The sequence below is a fragment of the Monodon monoceros genome, unplaced genomic scaffold (assembly GCF_005190385.1).
Source record: "Monodon monoceros isolate NGI ecotype Baffin Bay Population unplaced genomic scaffold, NGI_Narwhal_1 Super_Scaffold_2, whole genome shotgun sequence".
NCBI lineage: Eukaryota > Metazoa > Chordata > Mammalia > Artiodactyla > Monodontidae > Monodon > Monodon monoceros.
The window spans coordinates 80,199,789-80,223,798 of NW_021703776.1; the positions used below are offsets into that span (position 1 = coordinate 80,199,789).

General features: G+C 37.9%; 1 protein-coding gene and 1 non-coding gene across 3 annotated transcripts in view; both read right to left on the minus strand.

Annotated features, from left to right (window-relative positions):
• GRM8 (glutamate metabotropic receptor 8) overlaps positions 1-24,010 on the minus strand; it is a 755,282-nt gene that overhangs the window by 206,597 nt on the left and 524,675 nt on the right. The window lies entirely within an intron of this gene.
• On the minus strand, positions 5,361-5,491 carry LOC114902137. The gene has a single exon (XR_003795371.1). It is a non-coding gene; the product is annotated as a small nucleolar RNA SNORA43 (small nucleolar RNA).

Consider the following 24,010-nt stretch of genomic DNA (forward strand, 5'->3'; position numbering starts at 1 on the left):
CAACAAGAATTGGGGGAGAGTGGCATTAATATATAAGGACTGCATGGACTTTTAAAGAAGGGTAATTTTCTAGTGATGGTGGTAGAATGGGAGTCTCAAGGCAAACGAATACTATGGTTCCTCTCTTGCCCTATAAATGCAAGGGAGAGCAGTACTTTTAGATGAAGAAACTTTCCCAAGAAAGGTCTATTCATCATCTATTCAGTGATCAATAGAACCCTAGGTATCATTGAGAAAAGGTAAAAGGAGTCTCTAAGATTTAGAAGGATATTTTCACTTAAAATAAATATTTCCTGTGGTTTTAAAAAAAGATTTAAGGGCAGATGTGTGGTTGTCCTGTGGCGAAATAGAGCTGAGCGGGATGGCAATGAAAGAGAGTTTCAGAAGTTGTGGATAAAGAAGAAGAAAATAGAAGGTTGTTAAGTATTATAGGCAATGGATAGCATATCAGTTTTGGAGTCACAGAGATCTCGGTTTAAATTCTGCATTCATTTAATACACACACACTTACAACCTGTGTGACTGGGGTATGAAGCAGAATTTTCAAAAAGTAACCCTAAATGCTCTTTCAATCACCTGAACAATAAAATAGCTAGAGTTGGAGCCCTCACTTTTCCCAAGGGTTAGGGTCACAGTGTTCTCAGAAGAGGGGCTACAACTTCGCCCTGGGATCCAGGGTGCCCAGATTTGGAGCAGCTGGTTTTCTCACATTGCTGACGACTAAATGCAGATTACCTGTCATCCAAACCAATATATCTGCACTAGCTTAACAAGAAGCTCATACCCTGGCCTCGTAAGAAGAGAGCAGTTAGGGCAATGTTCTTCCACTAGAACATAAGCCCACTCTGTATCCAGCACGGGGTTGCTCCTTATCCACTACTCTGTGGGATGTTGAGCCTCCAGGAGCATGTTCTTCTCTTGCCGACATTGGCTTGTAAGATTCTCCAACAAAGCGTATTCCTTGACCATGTGACTCTACAGAATTCTCCCTGAGCCCTGCTGCACAATAGCGACCTGAGACGGTAACAACCATCCTTAGTTTTGATATCCTTACCTGTAAAATAGGAACTATGCCAACTACAGTAATGAGTTACTGTGATGACGGAACAAGATGATGTGTTTAAGATACTTAGCACAGGGTCTATTTTATATGACTAATAGAAGAAAATTTACTTATGGGTAGAAGGAAACCAAATAGCCTCAGTTTCCCAACTGAATGATAAGTCATGGTTCTGTCCTCAACAAAATCACTCTCAAGATAATGAAATAGAGAATGACAATAGAGTGTGTGTGGGGTGTGATTGGGGGTAGTGTGGCTGGAAAGGATATTTACAAAAAGGGAGGGACTGGCCAGAAGTAGATCTACCTCTGCAAATTTATCCCACTAACAATTGTAGATTGTATTTTCACTTGTAATAATAACTCAATACTTCTTTGTGTTTGCATACATACATACAATTTATGTATATACCAAATATATGAGAAGTCTCTGAATTATCAGGAGTAAAACTCTTGCTATATGACTGAACTCTGAGAGGATATATGTATCTATCGCCGTTGTTGGACTGATTGAATATCATTTGGGGGGGTCTGTTTTCCTCTGTTTAAGATGACAAGGACAGGGAACTGTGAGGTGGGAGGTTCTCTATAAAGTAGGTTATTATAAAGAAGCTGGCCAGAGGAAACAATAAAAGATAAGCTCTAATTGTGTAAATAAGGCAGTCAAAGCAAAGACAAATTCTTGTGTTGGAGCTGCTTCTGAATTTATTGCTACTGCTACTAGCGCTGGCCAGAAGGACCAAAACTTCAGTTATGGACAATATTGGAGAAATGAAATCCCACTTGGGCCCACTGAGATGCAGCCTGTGTACCTGTAGAGATGAGACTGGGAAGGGAGAAGGTGAGCATGGGAGCAGGAGAGTAAGAGTGGAGCTGATCAATTTCATTATGCGTCCTTGTTCAAGAAAAGAGCCAGCTGGATAGGAAGGGGCACCAATCCCCACAGGACTCTCCAGACAACTCAAGGAATTCTACTCTATCAGAATTTAATCCCGTAGGCTACTCAGACCCTTGGGGCCTTTTAAATGCAAATGGAACCAAGAATGATGGAAATCTTACTATAAATGAACTACTATTTGGATCTGAAGGTAAAGGAATGTAGGAAGCTTTTCTCCATGGCAGCTGTGGGGTAGGATGGAGAGAAGACAAATGCCCTGGTACTCTGAGGGAGGGAGAAACAGGCTGGGAGGAGATGGGGCCAGAAGTGAAAGGCGGGGATGGAAAAGACCATGTTGCCTAATCACAAGAGGACGTCAGGCTTTCCCTGGGAGGAGGGCCTTGACAGAGGAGTGGGAGGCCTAACCAACACTCTCTGTATCTTTAAAGTCAGAAGACACCCCTGAGAACCGGCATTTAAATGTTCACACTGCAATCTTTGAAGTTTTGCTATAATTGTATCAAACTCTGTAGTAATGACAGATATACAGACTTGCTGTAGAGTAAGAGGTAAACAGAATGGTGAGGAAATGCCTCATCGTTGAGTCCCAAAGGCCTCTAGTTGTCACCCACCAAGGATAGTGACTGCTAAGGCCACTCTCTATGTCTTTGCTGGCAACATTGGGTGACCTGTATTAAAAAAAAAAAAAAAAAAAAGTGTTGGGAAGGGAGCTGTCTGTCTTCAGGACACAGTATAACTCTCCACTTGGAAGATGTGTTCAATATGCCATCCTGGGAAGGGTGAACTCTTCCAGCAGCACATAATGGGAAAATACTGTGGCCCTGAACAATAAATTGAGAATATTTCAGAATCTCAAAAACTACTTCCATTGCTTCTCCTAACTGCAGAATATAGGAGTTTACACTGTTCTAACAACAACAGCTGCAATTTTTCTCTTCCCTACCATGGAAGAGTTCCTTACTAACTCTGAATTTAGTTAAGGTTACTTTAAATGCATTTATTCCTTCAGGAGTTGATTCCTAACAAATGTCAAATCCCACAAAAGTAAAATAATCGCCTTCCAAATATCAACCTTGTAAAACAGACGCAAGATCAGAAAATTAGTAGGTCATACTTTATGGGCAAATTCTTTTTGTAGCCTAATGATTGGTTTATTTAACCACCCCTCATGAAATGATCACAAAGAATGGTGTTCCCCTCCCCTTGCTCCACTACCCAAGCCCTCAACAGGGAAGAGTTGGCTGGAGAAGTAAATAACTTAATAATTGCCTTAAACTTCACTAATGTTAATTAGATATGGCATCTCCCCTAAAGATCACGGTAGTCACTGACTGGAATAACAAGTGACAAGACAAGAAACCAAATTGTCAACATGGGTACAAAGAATCTGCTAATTTATTGAAGGTTGGTAAATAATAGGAAGTGTTATATTAACATTATTCCGTTGTGATCCATTTTCAACCGAATCCTTTTATTAGCAATGTTTATTTTCCTGATTTTGAAAATAATAAATGCCCCTTTTGGAAAATCAAGGAGATAGAGAAAAATACAAGAAAACAATAGTAATTAATAATAAAGCTACCAACCATACACACTCATTTTAACAGACCAGCATTCTTCTTTCAGTCTTTTGGTATATGTATGTCCTATCCATCACACCATGTATAGGATTTGCATTTTATACTTAAAAGGATGTTCTCTTTTCATTAAACTACTGTAATATTAATGCCTATATTATATTCCATTTTACTGCCATTTGTGTATTTTTTCTAACAGTAAAAGCCTTAACAAAAATCTTCACGCACAGATACTTTTTACTTCAGATTGTTCGCGTAAAGCTCTTGGAAGAGGTATTTCTGAACCAAAGTGTAAGAAGAGAATAACTGGCAAGTTATTTTCCAGGAAGTTTTCTTTATTTTATAACCTATTTAATTCTTTGCCAGCCATATAAAGGAGCACTCTCATCTCTCTGCCCTCTCATCAACCCAAAATATTTCTCCTGCATATATATTCTAATTCAATAGGTGAAAAATGATGCCTCAAGTTATGTTTAATCGATCACTGCTAAAGCTTAATTGTTTTCATGGTCAAGTGCAGTTTCTTGTGTGAATTGTTTGAATATGTTCTTTGTTGATTGGTATTTTAGGATTTTGAGGGAGGTTGTTAGAAATTTGTATAACCATTATAGATATTCAATATATTAATGTTTTCTTTTGTATTTGAAGCAAATCTTTCTCCCCATTTCTCCTTAACTTTGTTCATAGTGTTTAAGCTTTTTATTTAGTTAAATCTATTATTTCCCTATGTGATTTTTTTCCCTCAGTTCCTTTAAGTTTAGAAAAATTCCTCCTCTTCTACAGATTAGATATGCATTATCTACATTTTTTAAATAATTGATTTATGGTTGGCTACTACACATAAGACCCTGATCTGATCTCACTGTGATTTTATATTGGTGTACGGCTTGAGGTAAAAGTTAAACTTGTCTTTTTCAAATAGGAAAACACATTATTTTTTTCCAGAAATTCAATTCTACTATATTCTAGGATCTACTTTTGCATAGGCCAGTCTAATCTTATTTTAAAGGTTGTCTATGGATTTAAAAAAAATTGTACTTGCTTTTTAATTGTTATTGTTAAAATTAAATGAAACTAAAGCTTGTTAATAAAATTAGCTAACAAAATTTTCCACTGCTGACCAGATATTATAAAAAACATTGAACCTATCATGTTTAATGGTGCATAGATTTTCCCAAGCTGGAGAGCTGTGAAATAGAGTGTAACCAACGATTTGAGTGTAACTGTGATTAAACTTTCCAATGTTGGAAGACACTTTTAATGGAAGCTATTATCTATATTTATAGCAGTTTCATGTTTTACTTTAGCTGTTTCTTACTCATTTTTTCCTCCTTTTTCTGCAATTGATTTGCAAAGTATTCCATTAATTGCCTCGTAACTGTCATATCTATGGAAAATTCTTAGCATGCCTTAAAGTGATCAAGAAAGCTCTTGAGTGTTGAAATATACTATTTTATTTTTAGATCTTTGTGTCTCATCTGGATTCTGCTTAGGCAAACCTAGTTAGATTTAATGACGCTGTCACACATTTGCTGTTAAATTGTATTAATCTGGGTCAATCAGACCCTTGAGATATGTTTGCCCCTCTAGGTTCCTTGCCTGGACTAGATGTTCATGCAATTTCTGTCCAGCTCCTAAGCCAGAGGCATTTAAGCTGGCCAACAATGGTCTCTTGCTTTGATAAAGTCTTGTATCTGGAGGTCTAAGCTTAAGAATGAGAAACAATTTTTATGTTCCTGTCTGATGCTGAACTCTAGCTGCCTGCACCCCTGGTCTTGCCTCATGGATCTCCTATGTAAAGTCATGATTTTTGTTTGTTTGTTTGCTAATGGCTACAAACCATTCTTAGTGCCCACTGTTCTGAGCACTGAGTGTAGAAGTAGCCGTTCCCTCTCTGCCCCAGTGTCACAGGTGCAAGCAGGGCAGCTGCACCCTTGGCGCCGGCAGGTCCAGCATCTGCAGGGCAGCGTCCCCTCCCTCCCACCCAGAAAAAGTCATGATTTTTAAGGATCTCTGTTCCTACTAGGATTAGCCGGATGGGGTAACTTCTCCAGGAGCGGGTAGGGTAGGGTAGGGAGGGATTGAGGTGTCTATATTCAAGAATAACAAATTCTAGGCCAATACAACACATCATGAACTACCCCAATACAAGGTTAGTAATATATGAAAATGTTTTTAAAGGAAATGTTGTTTATGTTATAAATAAAATAAGAAAAGAAAAATGATCGCCAGACTGATATCTTCTATAATTCGGGAAATACCCACTTTGTGCCAAGAACTGTATGTATCATGCACTAGAGACAAAGGGTTAAAAGATATAGTCCCTGCCCCCAAGGAGCTCACGGCATGGCGAGCAGACTTACTAGTAAGTAGTATAAAAGCTATGAGAGGGAAGCACTAAATGATAGGGAGCAGACGGAATGGATGCCTAGCTCAGACTGTAAACAGCTGGAAGACTTCTTGGAGACGGTGACCTATGAACTGAATTTTAAAGGAAGAGAATTTCAGGCAGATGGAATAGCACACTAGAAGGCTCAAAGCTGTGAGGAAATAGCCCACTTACGGCCCTGCAAGTACTCCAGCAAAGGTCTTAATTGGTTAGTGGCAGAAGATGGAAATGAAGGGTTTAATAGAGCCAAATGATTAAGGTTCTTATATGTCTTGCTAAGGATTCTGGATTCTATCCTAGGCTGTGGAGAGGTACTGAAGGATTTTAAGTAGTCAAGGGGAATGACCAGATTTGCATTTTAGAACGATTTCTCTGGCTGCAACCATATAACTAGGGAAGGATGGGGGGACATAACGATACAAAATGAATAGAGGACGATTATAGCAATTCAGAAAAGAAATTATGAGGGTCTTATCTTACTCTGAAGAAAGATATTAAAGAGCTAAGGAGGCAAAATATGATTGTTGATTACATGGTTAAGGAGATGGGGATAAGGGAAAGAGTGAAGGCAGGTCCAGGATGCCCTAGATTTCTGGCTTTGGCAACCAGGTAAAACGTGATGACATTCACAGAAACGGAGAGCAACAGTGTGAGAGGAGACTTGACTCAAGGTAGCTACAACTATCCTGAGTTACCGACCAAATGTCCTGGTGGAAACACAGGGCCACAACTAGGGTGAGGTGAGTGAGGCACTCAATTGGATGCAAATATTAAGGGGCAAAAAACTCAGTAATCAGAATAAATACTACATTAATGAAAAAAAATTTAAACCAAAATTAAGGCAGAAATTCATGAACAAAATATCAAAATATTAAATAAAGGCAGCATCAGTACCAATGGCATGCCACCACACAGAGCCACCTTGGAGGAAAAGAAAACTCAGGAATACCTATCCTGGTACAGGATGTAGTGGCCAAACCCGGAAGCCCTGGCTCCTTAAAGGAAGCTGTGATTGAAAGAGATCAGATAGTCCTCAGCTGGGCAGGAGGTGTACAGAAGGTGTGTTTTGTGGGTTTCCCCCCAGCTTTATTGAGGTATAATTTTTTAAAAAAATCGTAAGATATTTAAAGTGCACACTGTAGTAATCTGACATATGTATACATTGAAAAGAGTTCCTCCCACCTAGTTGTTTAACACAAGGGAGGTGTCCTTATTTCTTTTTACTCTTCTTTTATGAGAGAAGAAACTTGAACATATCTGCTTTCTGAGGTTAAAAAGGGCTGGCGATGGAAGGAAGGCTTTGGGAGCAGGAAGGCAGAGAAGCACAGGGAGAGATGGGGCTGGAGGGAAGGAGAGGAAGATGGGGACTGATGTAGGTAAGTTAGTAAAGGTCTTAAGAACTAAGGGAGTTTCTACTTAGGAACTGACAGTGAAGGAAAGAGCTTTTATTGTCTGGATAACACATCAGCATATCATCCCTCTGCAGATCATTCTTTTTATCTTTTGTAATGTTTATAACATTTCCTCACATCTTTCTGCATTTTTTCCCATCCCCAAATTTAGAGGAATTAGTATGCCATACTTATCTCCCACAATCCTCCTCTCTTCTGAGCATCAATCAGCAGTTACTAATGTGAAGCTTCAACAACGGAAGAACAAAGCAGCATTAAAAACTGTTTGATGAAAATAATAGAAGCAGTGCTTAAGTGCTGCTCACATCGTTTCAAAAACGCTCTTACCCAACCTTCAGGTAGAAATTATACTCAAGACTGCAATGGCTGGATCCCCAAGTTCACCACAGTCTGCACCTGAGAGCAATTTTTCCATAAAACAGTTCTTTTATTTTAGTAATAGAATATCTACTAAAAGGGTGAAAAACAATGCAAGCAAATGCAGTAAATGTTTGTAATTCAGAGAAGCAAGTTATTCCTTTGTGCCCTACCATTGTTTGAGCTAAGTTCCAGAGGTTGATACTAATGGAATGGATTGCAGAACTACTTCTCAAACATGCTAAGTATCCAGGCTGTCAAATTAAAGGAGTCTCCAAGGCTGGTGCTTCTCTGGTCATCTCTAATTAGGCAATACTCTGCTGGAACCCTCACAATTAATCTTAAGAGTTGTTTTCCTCCTACAGTAAATGGAAGGGGAATTTTTAAAGTGTATGTAGTGGCTTGCTCTTTGTTGTAATTTTATTTAGAGGAGTATGTTACAAAGACTGAGATATAATAAATTGTTCTGTTTTCCCCCGTTGAAGGAAAACTAAACAAATAAACATAAATTTGCAGGAAAATTAACAAAAGGGATGCTTATCTTTTATATTATTTTATCAGTATTTAACTTATATTAAGATTATTTTTCAGTTGCATCCATGTCACAAAACACTCCAGGCATACCAGGGTATGTGCTGCTCACTAAACGTTAAGTATATGTTTAGTAATGCTTTTCCACCTCTGGGATCTATTTGGGAAGGAAAAGTGTCATGTTATTTTTCTATACCTGGAATGACCCAGACTTATCTGCCTGTTAATACTTTATCCATCTGATGCTTCCTACAACGTCCAGCCTTACCTGATAAGCTATTTTTTCTTTAATTTATCAAACAGTTATTGACTATCATAAATCAATGGATAAAACAATGAAGAAATGAATTAACTGATCAATGTGGCCAGATTCTATGGGCTACATATCTTTGTAACCCCAGTGGAGCCTACCACAGTGTCTGGAACATTAGCAAGTCAAATAAATATTTACCAAATTATTAATTACGTGTGTATCGCACAGATTGGAATACATTTTACTTCAAGGAATTCTCCCTAAGTTATAATCACAGCTTCTGAGGAGAAAAGCATATATTTCCCAGCAACCTGATCCTTAAAATCTTCAGAAGCACTTTTTCTGTAAAGGTAAATAAACTTTCTTTTAAATGTGGTGGGAGAAGCTGGTGGATGATTTCTGAATGTCTGGTTGCTGTCCTCAAGGCTTAGCAATCACCTGAACCTGAGGGACTTTTATCTAACCTTAACTCTGCACCTGACTGCCAAGCAGAGCTAATCACTTAAGTTCCAGTGAATTAATGGGTTCATCTGTAAAACACGATTGCCATCAAAGGACTTCAGAGGAAAAGACTAATGATAGAATAACCGAAATGACAGTAGATTTAAAGATTCAACAGTGCTATCAAAATTCAGGGCAAAGCCATTTTCCATACTGTCCCTCAAGTGTAACTGTGCCGCTTTTATGAGGATCGAACTCAAGAAACATAAGCTTATAAGAGCTCTGTCGTGCTGTTTTGTATCTGCTGGATTGATGCCAGATGTCAATCCTGTTGCTTTCAAAAATTTAACATGGAAAGCAACTGGAAAATTCATGATATTTTCATTAGATGCCCAAGGACTCTAGACTTCAATGGACAAAACACACCCCCTATGACTTTGCAAAGACGGCTAACTAGAAAAGCAAGTCATACATTTCTTTTTATCACCTTTTTCCTCTTCTATTTCCTTTCATTTTTCTACTACATTTTGAATTTGACTTTTATGTTTCTGCAACTGAAGCAGTTGGAAGGTTTTTGCAGACTCCAGGGTGCCACTTTCAGTGTCTGATGAGGTTCTCCCTTCGATGTGTGTCAAAAAATCACTTCCAGGCTCCAGATAAAGAGCCAGCGTGCCCCAGAAGTGCCCTAAGCCCTCTGGGGGCTTGCTTGCCTGAGCTGGTTGTATCCTTCTAGCTGCAATGCATATGTTTCAGGGCAACGAGAAATACTGGCTCAACGGTGAGTGATGGAAAGTATTCCTCAGAGAAATAAGATCTGCGTCTATTGGAAAACTGATTTTTTTTCCAGGCACAGTGACATCTGTTCAGGGTAACTAAGTATTGCTGCATAAGGGGAGAGAGGACATTAACTGAACTGGTGTTGGGTCCACGATGAAATAGAAGAACATCAGAACCAAAGCACACTCTGTTCAGATAGTTCATAGGGTCCTTTTAATCACCCACTCGACTTTATACATCGATTTAATATGCGGGAGGTTGGTATAGAGCAGACAGAACTGTAATTGCACGATATTGGGACCACTAATGAACATAAAAAGCCATTTCATGTTCAGTGTTTGAAAGAAATCATGTTGGACTTAAAGGAAATCAGGAATCCAAGAATTCAATTCAAAGAAAATAAAGCTGAAGACTGTATCAGAATCCAGTACCTCATACCTCTACATTCTAGCAATTAATGACTGATTTTTAAGAAAACCTATTTATGCAAGAATGCCAAGTAATCTTTTTTAGAGCTCACTTTTAAATATTTCTTACCATGTTCTCATTCGTTAGCTCAACTGATTCTCTTAAGAATCCTATAATTTAAAAGTTATCATAATCTACATTTTAGAGTTTAAAAAGTTGAGAGAAATAAATTACATAATTTGATAAGCGTGGTAAAGGGGCCTCTAGAACTCCAGGCTCCCTCTCTCTATCCCTTCCTCCCTCCCTCCCTTCCTTCTTTTAATAAACATGTATATATAACTAGTAATTACCAAGCGCTTGCAATGCACAGGGCAGTGCACTAGGCTCTCCATGGCAAACATTTTAAACTACAATAAGAGAAACAGGAAGCAATGAAATGAGTCAGCTAGTATGGGAATCAGTTTAGTCACAGTTGCTCCCAGCTGCAGGCTCAGAGTGTTGGGTTGGGCTGCCCTGAATTGCAACCACATGCAATGCAGAGCCGTAGCAGCACAGTGGACCTGTCAGTTCACACTGCAGGCCCATTTATAGCTCTTATCTTAGTTAATACCACTGCTTATGTATGTAAAAGGTACTTATGAATTATCATACAAAATATGGAAGGGACCTCAAGATACTTCTAGTCTCCTGGTTCTCAAATCTAACCATGTACCAGAGACACTGGTGGTTTTTATAAGGAACAGATTCTTGAGCTTCACCAAGGACTTCATTATTTCCAGGAAGGAATTAAAAAAATAAATCTGTGTTTCTAGTAAACTCTCCCAGTGACTTCTGAGTAGCCTGTTTAAAACGGTATTGGAAAACTTAGACTATAGTCCTGCTTTTGATTTTTATTATTACAAGATCTAGAATTGAGTTCAAATGGTCAGGTTTTGTGAGAAATGCTTCTGTTTAGTCTTGGAAATACCACCAGCAGTAGAAAATGGCTTATAGTCCACGTAATCCCAGCCATTGGAGATGACAGAAGCAAACACAGTAACCAAGTAGGCTAGGGTACGGAATCTGGACCCCTGAGACAACCTAAGAAGTGAGTCTGCCAGAGGACAGTGATCATTATAAGCGGGCTGCCTGTATCTCCTGGTATGTTTTGGACAAGCCCATCTCCCATGCCCTGCTTGTGGCATGGTGACAGCGGTACAACCTGAAGCCAGAAGTAGGGACAGTGGTTTCCTGATTCCCCCACTTCCTGATGAGGCAGTGCTGGTGGACCAGTTCTGGGGTGGTGTTCTTGGGTTCACCCTTGAAGGTCCAATCTGGAGCTCTTCCCAAAAAACTGTAAGCACTAATCTATCGTGTGAGATTCCTTCCTGCTAAAAATGGAGTGGTTTCTGCTGTCTGTTGAAGAATAGCAAGTGATAAGGACATGAAGAATGAAAAGGAGGCAGGTAACAAACCAGGAAAAGAGAATTCTAGGCAGAGAGAACAGCAGGTGCAAAGGGTAGTGAGGCTGGAAAAGGGCTTGGCACGTTCAAGGAACAGAAAGGTCATTGGTGTTGGAACAAACAGGTGGGAATGGGAAGGATGAGATATAGCAGAAGGCAGATAAGGTCTATGCCAGTGAGATCAAGTTCAGATCTTTATTCCCAAGTATATTGGAAAATCAATTAAGAGTTTCAATCAGGCATGATCTAGTTTTAAAAACTTACTCCGGATGCCTTGTAGAAAAAGAAAGCAGGAAGACTAGTTATGGGACTGTTTCAGCAGTAGTGGTGGTGACAGTAGTAGGCGTAGTGATAGCAATGGTAGTAGTAGCAGCAGCAGGGAGGGAAAGGAGGAATTAAAGATGAGTCCTCGGGCTTCCGTGGTGGCGCAGTGGTTAAGAATCCATCTGCCAATGCAGGGGACACGGGTTCGAGCCCTGCTCTGGGAAGATCCCACATGCTGCAGAGCAACTAAGCCCGTGTGCCACAACTACTGAGCCTGTGCTCTAGAGCCCGTGAGCCACAACTACTGAGCCCTCGTGCCACAACTACTGAAGCCCGCATGCCTAGAGCCTGTGCTCTGCAACAAGAGAAGCCACAGCAACGAGAAGCCCGTGCACCACAACAAAGAGTAGCCTCCACTCACCGCAACTAGAGAAAGCCCGTGCACGGCAACAAAGACCCAACACAGCTAAATAAATTTAAAGAAAAAAAGGTGAGTCCTCAGCTTTCAGCTGAATCAAAGGATAGATGTGGTACCATTCACTGAAATGGGAACTCTTGGGATAGAATAAGTTTGTGTTTAAGGCATCAAGAATTTTTTTGCACAACTTGAATTTGAGATGCTAAGTGGACATCTAAGAGCCTATGTCAAGGAGAGGTTGTAAATAAGAGTCTATAAAAGAACAGTTTTCCATCTGGAGACACTCATCTGAACCAGGTCAAATTTTTTTTATTACAAGAGTCAGGAAAAAACCCTCTGAGCACAGCACATGCAAGCGCCCATTTCTTATGTTGGCTATTATCATAGACCGTAGGCAGTTCCACTCTATTAACCCTACTACCACCTCCCCTGTGTTTTCTCTGAAATTCATGACCACTTCCTCAGATCCAGTAAGGTCTGGACCTCTCCTGCCTAGTTACCAACAACAAAAAACTAAATCAGGCTCTCTGGTCATCTACAAGCCTCTTACTGCATGTTTGCTTCATACTTCTAACACAGACCCTGAGACAGTAACCTCCAGTCTTCTCAATTTTCTCTGATAACTACATAGAGAAGCTGACTTGCTCTTCTTTATAAATACACTCACGACATCATTAGCCATGATGTGCCATGATGCCAATCTCCTTGTTGTCGTGTAAACTTGCCCATCCCATATGCACGTTTTATCATCATAATCAACGTCATTGTGCTGGTAGTTGTTTTCATAATTGCTAAATATTGAAAACTGGCGATATCGGTCATTCTTTGAAAGTATGCTTTATTTCCACCTAAGTATATTTGCATGCATGAAGTCTTTACAGGGAGAATACATACAGATATATGTGTTGACACACCTATGTTATGTATATATACATATGTATGTATATATGAATGTATGTGTATATGTATGTATGTATGTATATGTACATGTATATATATAAAACCAGCATTTTATCATCAATGTTACTTTAATTCACAGCCATTGAAACATACAAAACTTTTAAGATTCCACTATCTGAAGATATGGGAGAGCTCCAAAATGTTTAAGTGTTCAACCTTTAAGATGAAAGTATTCATCATAAAAAAAAGAAAAAAAAGATCTTGGCATATTTAGGAATGGCAGTAAGTAACCAAAGGACCATTTCTTTTAGGAAATTTCACTATGTTAACTTCAAACTACTTATTATTTTACATGTTGTCTGGTTTGCTAAAACCTAATGCAAGTAAAGAAGATCCAAGCAATCATTAAATATATCACTAGGAAATGAATTTTAGATAAAAGTTCCATTATTTTAAGATAGGAGAGAACACAAAATTGCAAGGGTTGGTATTAATTTTAATATCACTGACAGTATATTTAGTAGAAAGAATATGCAAGTGATATCAAATGTTGTTTCTTTTTGTTTTAATATCCATGTGAACCTGAGAGAAATCACCTATTACACTGGGAAAATGTATAAAGAAGGTGATTAGTTAGGGCCCTCCAGAGAAACAGAACCAATAGGATATGTGTGTGTGTGTGTGTGTGTGTGTGTGTGTGTGTATATACATATATATATGTATGTATGTATTTCAATATATATATTGAAAGAGGTTTATAAGGAATTGGCTCATGCACTTATGAGCCAACAATTATGGAGTTCAACAAGTCCCAAGTCAGCAAGCTGGAGACCCAAGACAGCCACTGGTGTAGTTCCAGTTTAAAGGCTGTCAGGCTCAAGATACAGGAAGAGTCAATATTTCAGTTCAAGTCTTAAGGCAGGTAAAAGCCAATGTCCCAGTTCAGAGGCATTCAGGCAGGAAAAATCCTCTCTTACTCATGGGAAGGTCAGACCTTCAACTGATTGGATATGGCTCATCAACATTGGGGAAGGCAATCTGCTTTACTCAGTCTACCAATTTAAGTGTAAGTCTAAAAATACCCTCATAGAAACACCAAGAATAATGTTTGACCAAATACCTTGACTCCTTGTGTGACTCTGTCAAGTTAACACATAAAACTGATCATCACAGTACGTCAACATTCTCTCAGGATACAGGATCTTTTGTCTTTTCTAAAACTCCGTACTAAAGAAAAGACTAACATGAATAGTAACTGACAGAGAGAGTACAAACCACTCTAAGTCTGGTTGTAAGAAGTATTATGTGCATTTTCCTCAGATCCTTATTTCCAAAGACTCCCGTTATTCAAGATGCTTCATCCATACCCAATATCTGCCATATCAACTGTAAAAGTCAATAAAACACTGAGACCTTGGTCCTTGTTACCTCGTGCCTACCTGGCAGTCCTATCACCAGTCTTTCTTCATAACGATCCGTTTCTACACAATTACTTGATAAATCTTCCCCAAACATTACTAACGTCACAACCCTCCCATAGTCAAGAACCTACAATGTCTCGCCAGAGCAGAAAAGGCAGATTAACTTTCATCTCTACAAAGAGGCTATGGCTATTATTATGTATTAGACATTAAAAAAATTAAAAGTTAAAGTCCCTATATTCACCTTTAGAATTTCAAAGAGGAGTCAGAATTGTAAGCAAAGTGGAAACAAAATGAGTATTCTAATGGTACATGGGGTGTGCATTAGAAGCAAACTGTGACTGCCATCACAGTTTGTGTATTGGGGGAAATGGAGTACCAGTAAATATGTCATCTTAGTGGTCTTTCTTTCCTTCAACAACCGTTTATTTAGTGTCTTCTACACCCTAGTCTACACTAGGATTGGGGTTTCAAAACGTTAAAGGCACAGGCCCTAACCTTATGGAACTCAGAAAACTAGCAAAAGTAATTCAATAATGACAGTATCCACTTATAAAAGGCTAACTTTAAGCCAGACATTTGCATTCTCTAGCATAGCTAGACACACAGTACGTGTTTAATAATAATCTATGTGATACAATTGAATTAGATGAGGAAACATTTAAATTTAGGCATTCGAATTTAATAAATGTACTTATTTTTCCTTTCGAAAAGGCTAGCCTGATCTCTTTCTTAAAACAGTTTTTTTTCCTTCCTTATATATAGTCCGTCTTAGACTCCTGACTTTTCAGTCTAATTGGCCTAATTTAAAAATCATGTTGGCAGCAGTATTTTCCATAACTATGTGGAGTTATAAAGAAGTTACCCAGAGAAGTGTATTTGACAGCTAAGTTATTCCTCTACAGAAATGCACTGAAATTTAGAAAGAGATCAGTTAGGCTTGTAATAACTACAGTTTTTCTATACTACCTTTTACTCCCCTGTGGTGTCTGCCCACGTCATTCTCTCAGAGTCCCGAAGGTGCGAGCTGCTAGAAAGTATGACTTCATGATGTGACCTACCCACTTCTGCAGTAACCCCTTCTTTTTTTTTCTTTTTTTAACATCTTTATTGGAGTATAATTGCTTTACAATGGTGTGTTAGTTTCTGCTTTATAACAAAGTGAATCAGTTATACACATACATATGTTCCCATATCTCTCCCCTCTTGCGTCTCCCTCCCTCCCACCCTCCCTACCCCACCCCTGTAGGTGGTCACAAAGCACGGAGCTGATCTCCCTGTGCTATGCGGCTGCTTCCCACTAGCTATCTACCTTACGTTTGGTAGTGTATATATGTCCATGCCTCTCTCTCGCTTTGTCACAGCTCACCCTTCCCCCTCCCCATATTCTCAAGTCCATTCTCTAGTACGTCTGTGTCTTTATTCCTGTCTTACCCCTAGGTTCTTCATGACATTTTTTTTCTTAAATTCCATATATATGTGTTAGCATACGGTATTTGTCTTTCTCTTTCTGACTTACTTCACTCTGTATGACAGACTCTAGGTCCATCCACCTCATTACAAATAGCTCAATTTCATTTCTTTTTATGGCTGAGTAATATTCCATTGTATATGTGTGCCACATCCTCTTTATCCATTCATCCGATGATGGACACTTAGGTTGTTTCCATCTCCTGGCTATTGTAAATAGAGCTGCAATGAACATTTTGGTACATGACTCTTTTTGAATTATGGTTTTCTCAGGGTATATGCCCAGTAGCGGGGTTGCTGGGTCATATGGTAGTTCCATCTATAGTTTTTTAAGGAACCTCCATACTGTTCTCCATAGTGGCTGTACCAATTCGCATTCCCACCAGCAGTGCAAGAGAGTTCCCTTTTCTCCACACCCTCTCCAGCATTTATTGTTTCTGGGACCTAATGAAACTTCAAAGCTTTTGCACAGCAAAGGAAACCATAAACAAGACCAAAAGACAACCCTCAGAATGGGAGAAAATATTTGCAAATGAAACAACTGACAAAGGATTAATCTCCAAAATTTACAAGCAGCTCATGCAGCTCAATAACAAAAAAACAAACAACCCAATCCAAAAATGGGCAGAAGATCTAAATAGACATTTCTCCAAAGAAGATATACAGACTGCCAACAAACGCATGAAAGAATGCTCAACATCATTAATCATTAGAGAAATGCAAATCAAAACTACAATAAGATATCATCTCACACCAGTCAGAATGACCATCATCAAAAAAATCTAGATGCAGTAACCCCTTCTTAAATGCCCCTATGGAACGTTGGTTCTCACCTCCTCCCTCTGGTCCAAAACTTCTAATGCATCTTCTAATCCATCTGTGCCCAGAAACTTCAAAAGCCAAGAAACTTCGTTCTCCCTGAGGGTGTTTTAAAGTATCACTCTACTCTCATGCACAGACAGAATATTTGAGAACATTTGTAGGCAGAAGACAAAGTATCAGTGAAGAGGGAGAGACTAAAGAAATGGTAGCAATTGAGAGAGGAAAGCATGAGAGAGAAGAGGAAGGATCATGAACATGAGTGCAGGGGTTATTCTCCAAACAAGGCCACTGAGCTCCTCCTCCATCAAAGAAGAGCGGCAATAAACATGTCAAGGGGAGAAGGAAAAAGATAATAGTTTCTTTAAAAATTTTGTGAGGTGGAGAAAAGTAACTACAGGAGACCCTGGAGAGTCTATACATTTTCCTTAAAGAAGTAGGGAGTGAGATCATTCGCTTGGGAAGTGCAGCAAATTATGAAAAAGACTTAAGGCCCCTTCCAAGATGTCTTTGGGCATGGATAAAATGTTAATAATTGTGGTGAGAGCCCAAAGGAAGGTGGACGGCACAAATGTATAATGGTGTAGAATTATACACCAGAGGAGCCAGAATCCTATAGCTCTCATCCAATTCTGGACAGGGAAGAGGTCAAAAGTCTGAACAACAGACCTGATCCTGGAGACAAATAATTCTAGGGACCGGAAATGGAAAGCCTTAGCGTGACTGACAGGCCCAGGCTTCGGAAGCTGGTGGGACAAACAGGAGCCTGCATGTACCATTAGTGTGAGCCGTCCAGGGACATGAGTGGCAGGGGTAAAAGAGTTCATAGACACAGCCAACCGTTGCCCTCCTTTATGCTGGGAGAGCAGGTCAAACTTGGCTGAAATACACAGCTGTGAACAGGTTTTCTCAAAAAGAGACAATTGAGAAAAATAAAGCAGGTCAATAACCATGCTGTCTCTACATACAATTTTCTCTACATATTTTCAATATAGCCTTTACTTCTACTTCAAAGATTGTGACATCGAATATCTGAAAATTTTACCCCATATTATATATTATACCCCATAGTATATATTACCAACTTACATGTTTATAAAAATTAAAATTCACAAAGCAATTATTTAATCAAATTAATAATAGACCTTAAGTTAGCAGTTCTTTTGGTTAATATCTGAAGAATTTTATGGAAACATCTCTTTACATAGAAACCATGCTGAGAACAAAAATTTATGATTATCTAAAAACTGTTTTCTATTTCTAGAAATAACTCTTTCAAAAGAACATAGTTGAGTGGATCTCTTAATTTGAACAGCGAAGCCTTTCAGAATTGCAGTGACTTATTTCTAGTTTTCCAGAGGAAAGGCTAAACTTGCTCCATATAGGGAAGTTTAAAAAAATGCATTCTTCAGGGACCAAATGTGTTCATACCTGACTATTTCAGAATCAGGTTCTGGAACAGGGGAAAAGATCTGATTCACAGAGGTTTTGGGTTTTGATTCAGAAATTCCACAACCTGTCATGAATCAGGTAAAAGAATTTGCAATGATGAGCTCTGCCTCTGCTGGTGAGTTCCTCTGCTGGTCAGAGGTGGAGGTCAGGACTTGTCAGGGTAGTCTCCATTGGCTACTTTGCAAGGGCATCATGGCCACTGAGAGTCAGAGGTAGACGTAACCAGACGCTAACTTTAGATTTTCCATTTGCTTTCCATTTCCAATCTCTAGAATTGTTTGTCTCTGGAATCAGCTCTGTTGTTCATGTGTTCTACCTCTTCCCTGTCCAGACTTGACTGAGAGCTACAGGATTCTGGTGACTATACCATTATACATTTGTGCCATCTACTTTCCTTTGGGCTCTCACCACAATTATTAACTTTTTACAGATGCTCAAAGACATTTCTCATGGAGGTGGCCTTAAGTCTTTTTCATAATTTGCTGCACTTCCCAAGCAAAGGATCTTACTCCCTACTTCTTCAAGGAAAATGTTTAACTCTCTAGGGTCATCTTACTTTTCTCCACCTCAAAAGAAAATTAACATATAATCAATACTATATGCTGTGAGAGAATGTAAATACCTGGCTTTTGGAGTCAAAAGATGTGAGTCCAATTCATAGACTAGTCACTTAAAAGGTAGGAGGTTTTAGGAAGTTACTTAACCTCTGTGAACCTCAGATATTTTTTTACCCATAAAGTGGGTGACATGCACTTTACAAAGTTACTGTGAAAAATAAATCAATAAATGAGATAATATATTTGATCATTTTGCATAATTCTTGGCACATGGTCAATAAATGGTCACAGTAGGCATTACTCATTTTTAACTTATTGGTCCTTGCAACAAAGAGGCATATTTTGAAAGTAATTCTTTTAACATAAAGTAAATATAGATTTTATTTTCTAAACTTTATTAAGTGGTCAAAGTTGAAATGTTTATTCAATAAAGTATTCATCAGTATGAATGGTTTTAATCCCGTAGGAATTCTGCTGCAATCAAATACCAGTAACCCGGGAGGCACAGTTCAGGTATGGTACTAAAAGGAAAAGGAGGCATAAAGAAGGTTGTAAATGATTTCATCAAGCCTTCAGTTCGTTCCCATGAAATTACACTATTATAGTCTGTGACAGTCGCCATGTGTGAAAGATACAAGGGCCTTGGAACCACTGAGAGAACTTACAGAGGTGTGTTATTGGGAAGGCCTTGTAATAGTTCAAGTTTACCCAGGCTGCGATCCACCATAGTACTTAGCTGGGCAATCTTTCTCTGGAAAAATGCACACAATTCACCAGCCTCCAGGGAGCTGGGAAATTACAAATAGAGACTTGAGGAGTGGGTGGATTTTTCTTTCCTTCAAAGCAGCAGCTGTTATGATAAAAGGCAATCTTGAGTCTTTAAAAAGGAAATCAAGAAATACAAGGTGTTTACTGATTTCTTTAGCAAGTTCTATTTTTTCTCTTCCTTTACTTCTCTCTAAATTCCAACGTGATATTTTTTAAAGCAACATTCATAATTTTTACTTCTTCCTAATTTATAACACCCCTAGAAAAGGAGTGGATGTATCTCTACATCATAAACATACCCTTTCTTTCCTTGTCCTCCTTCCCTCTTCCCCTCTCTCTCTTCTTTCCTTCCTTCTTTCTTTCTCTCTCTTTATGTCTTTTTAAAATTTATTATTATTTTTTATTCATCTCTCTAATATTTAATACTAACAGGCAAGGATATACAGAACGTATACAAAGAAGGCTGCACCTCACCCAAACTTGGAAGCATATGTCAAAATAAAAAAAGATATCCTCATATATACCCTTTCTGAAAAATATTATTCACAGGTCTGTGTTAATTGAAAAAGGGTACAATAAAAATTAACAATTAAAATCTTTTTCAGGTAATGGGGAAAGCAGTACTGATTTTTCCCTTAACTTTGATAATTTAAAAATATCTAGATCTCCTATTTGTTCAACAGTCAAATAATTTCATACCAATAAAATTTAGTACTCAATGGGAATATAAAATTAAATATGATTCATGGGGCTTCCTTGATGGCGCAGTGGTTAAGAATCCATCTACCAATGCAGGAGACACGGGTTCGAGCCCTGGTCTGGGAAGATCCCACATGCCGCGGAGCAACTAAGCCCGTGAGCCACAACTACTGAGCCTGTGCTCTAGAGCCTGCGAGCCACACCTACTGAGCCTCCGCGCCACAGCTACTTAAGCCTGCGTGCCTAGAGCCCAGGCTCCGCAACAAGAGAAGTCACAACAACGAGAAGCCCACACACTGCAATGAAGAGTAGCCCCCACTCGCTACAAATAGAGAAAGCCCGTTCGCAGCAATGAAGACCCAACACAGCCAAAAATAAGAACAAATAAATAAATTAATTTAAAAAATATGATTCATAGAATGAGAGAAATAAAGGAAATAATAAAAAACAAAAAAAATGACAAAAATATAAAAAGATGTATAATAAACAAATAATACCAAACATATGTTAGGTCAATGAAACTATGTTTATCACTGAATTAAAAGTTAGATATTATCAGATTGAGTTAAAAGACAAAATTAAAATGCATTCTACTTGTATTAAAAGTACCTTTAAAGTAAGGATATATAGCATCATAAAGATGATAGTCATAAATCTGTATGAATTGAGAACCTATACAAGAAGCAAAAAATACAACAAAAATAAGATATATATTAATATGTATAAATAACAAAGTTGCATAAAGAAATATCACTTTACTAAGAGATTACCATTTGTCTCTGATAAGCATATCTGATGAGCATGTTTATAAATGTTCACATATAGGTAGTTTTTACCGTAGAAAGAATAATTACTTTAAATTCCCTTAGAAAAAATGCAAAGTATGATCATAAACTAGGCTGCATATAAATTTGAAAAAAAGCAGACATCACTCAGGGACGTTCTTAGATTATGATGAAACAAAAAAATAAATATATAAAAGTACTCTAACCCTTTGGAGATGAAAGAGTTAGAATGCTTAAACTACCTTAAACTACCTTAAACTACTACTGTTACATAGATTAGATAAAATTATATTTACAGACAATACTTTTGAGGACAAATTACATTATATACAAAAATAAACTTGTTATAATAAAATCTATACCTGGAGATAAATACATAGCTTTAAATGTGTTATACATTAAAGGATAAAGAAAGAAAATAAATGGACCAAACATCTAACCTCAGAAATTAGGAAAGGATTCAGTGTGTGTGTGTGTGCTTGTGTGTGTGTATGCAAGTTTATGCACGCACAGAAGGAAACAACAGGTATAAAACAAAAGAAGGAAAAAATAAATATAGAGTTTATTGTTACCTAGCTAATTAACCAACCAACCAATCAACAAATACAAAAAAAATTCAGAATTGATAATGAAATCTGAGATATTTAAGAATTATTGAGAAAATTGTTAAAAAAAATTAATCTGTCAATACAATCTTTGTTAAAATGGGAGTGGGTGGGTTTCGTTTTGAGTATTTTGAATTCAGCTGTTCACAGCATTGTTGCAGAGAGGGTTGAATATGAGACACTTTCATAGACCAGCTTCATCTTTTAAACAGGCAAATATATTAAAATCTATTTGTTACTGTATTTGCTCTGTTATTAATTTAAATTATAATTCTACTACAGTCAACATTTGCCTAATGTTACCCATTAATGTTTTTACCATACCATATTACTATAGTTATAAAATAAAAATTTAGCACTTTGATATCTTTCCTCTTGTTACAGAACATGAGGTGTTTTTCTCTATAAAATGAAGCATCCATTCACCTCTGCCCTTACTAACAGTCTCTCATCTCGCCTATGTCTTTATTCTATCAACAGTAAACTTCTTTTCCTGCATCTTCAATCTTTCCCTTTCCCCTGCTTCCTCTATGGTACATCAAATATCCACTGTTCTTTAAAAACATTTTTAAAATCCCCTCACCCAGTCTCTTCTCTTTCACATTACTTATATACTCATTGCCTCCAATTTCTTATTCCCTATTACCTTTGAACTCTTTGTGATTTGAATAAGATAGATGAATAGATGGATGGAAGATGATAGATAAATACGTAGATAGATAGATGTCAAGAGCAGCCAGGGATGTAGGAGAATATGCTGTGATGAGAGTCAAGACATAAACATGTTGATTCTCTTGAGAAAATGAGTTCCCAGTAATTTTCATAAAATTAATTTCAGTTGAAATTCTTCATTTATTTATATAACTGTTTCAATCACTAGTCTCATGTCTTTTTTGTATACCCAGTAAAACATATTAATGCAATGAATGTTACATAGTAGAAGCTCAATGTGTGTTTATTGAATGAAAAATGCATTTGTCGAATAAATCATTGGTCAACTTAGTCAAATGCAGTTTAGATGTGAAATAAGATGACAAAAAATAATTCAATGAATTTTGTAGTATGGCGGTATCTTGTGATTATAACAAGTAGTGAGTGTGACATTATGCAGTTTCCATATTTAATAGGAGATGAGTGTGAGGATACTGCATATGTAATCAATTCATTTGAGCAGTTTGACTATGAATTTGCAGCAAATAAATGGAGGCTACAGATGGGGTCAAATTACAACAGTGTATAAACTCAGACTGATGAGCTAAAGAACAAATTTCTTAATCTTTCCCCCAAACATGTATCAAACTCTAACAGTGTTTTGCCTAGAATACTGCAAAAGCTACTTGTTAGTGATCTCTCCATAATGTATTATTCCCTCAGGAATATGGACTCACATTTCTTTTTTTTTTTCCAACTAAGCATAATTTTAATTGTACTTACAGTTATAGGTTAGCACATTAATATTTCACAATCATTTTCACCCTCCAAGAAGCCATTATCACTGATTAAAATCTTTTCAAATACTATGGAATCTTTCAAATTTTCTTAGAATTATAATAACTATAAATTTGTGCTTATAATTCACCAAGCAAATTTCCCTAGAGTTCTTTCCATCATAAATTTCTGATAATGTAAAAATTATTTGAAAATTTTTACATTTCTCTTTTGTGACATCATCTTTATTGGAGTATAACTGCTTTACAATGGCGTGTTAGTTTCTGTTGTATAACAAAGTGAACCAGCTATACGCATACATATATCCCCACAACTCCTCCTTCTGGCGTCTCCCTCCCATCCTCCATATCCCACCCCTCTAGGTGGACACAGAGCACCGAGCTGATCTCCCTGTGCTATGCAGCTGCTTCCCACTAGCATCTATTTTACATTTGGGAGTGTATATATGTCCGGGCCACTCTCTCACTTCGTCCCAGCTTACCCTTGCCCCTCCCCGTGTCCTCAAGTCCATTCTCTACGTCTGTGTATTTATTCCTGTCCTGCCCCGATGTTATTCAGAACCATTTGTTTTTTTTTAGATTCCATATATGTGTGCTAGCATACGGTGTTTTTCTCTTTCTGACTTACTTCACTCTGTATGACAGACTCTAGGTCCACCCACCTCACTACAAATAACACAGTTTTGTTTCTTTTTATGGCTGAGTCATATTCCATTGTATATACGTGCCATATCTTCTTTATCCATTCGTGTTTATGGACACTTAGGTTGTCTCCATGTCTTGGCTATTGTAAATAGTGCTGCAATGAACACTGTGGTACATGACTATTTTTGAATTATGGTTTTCTCAGGGTATATGCC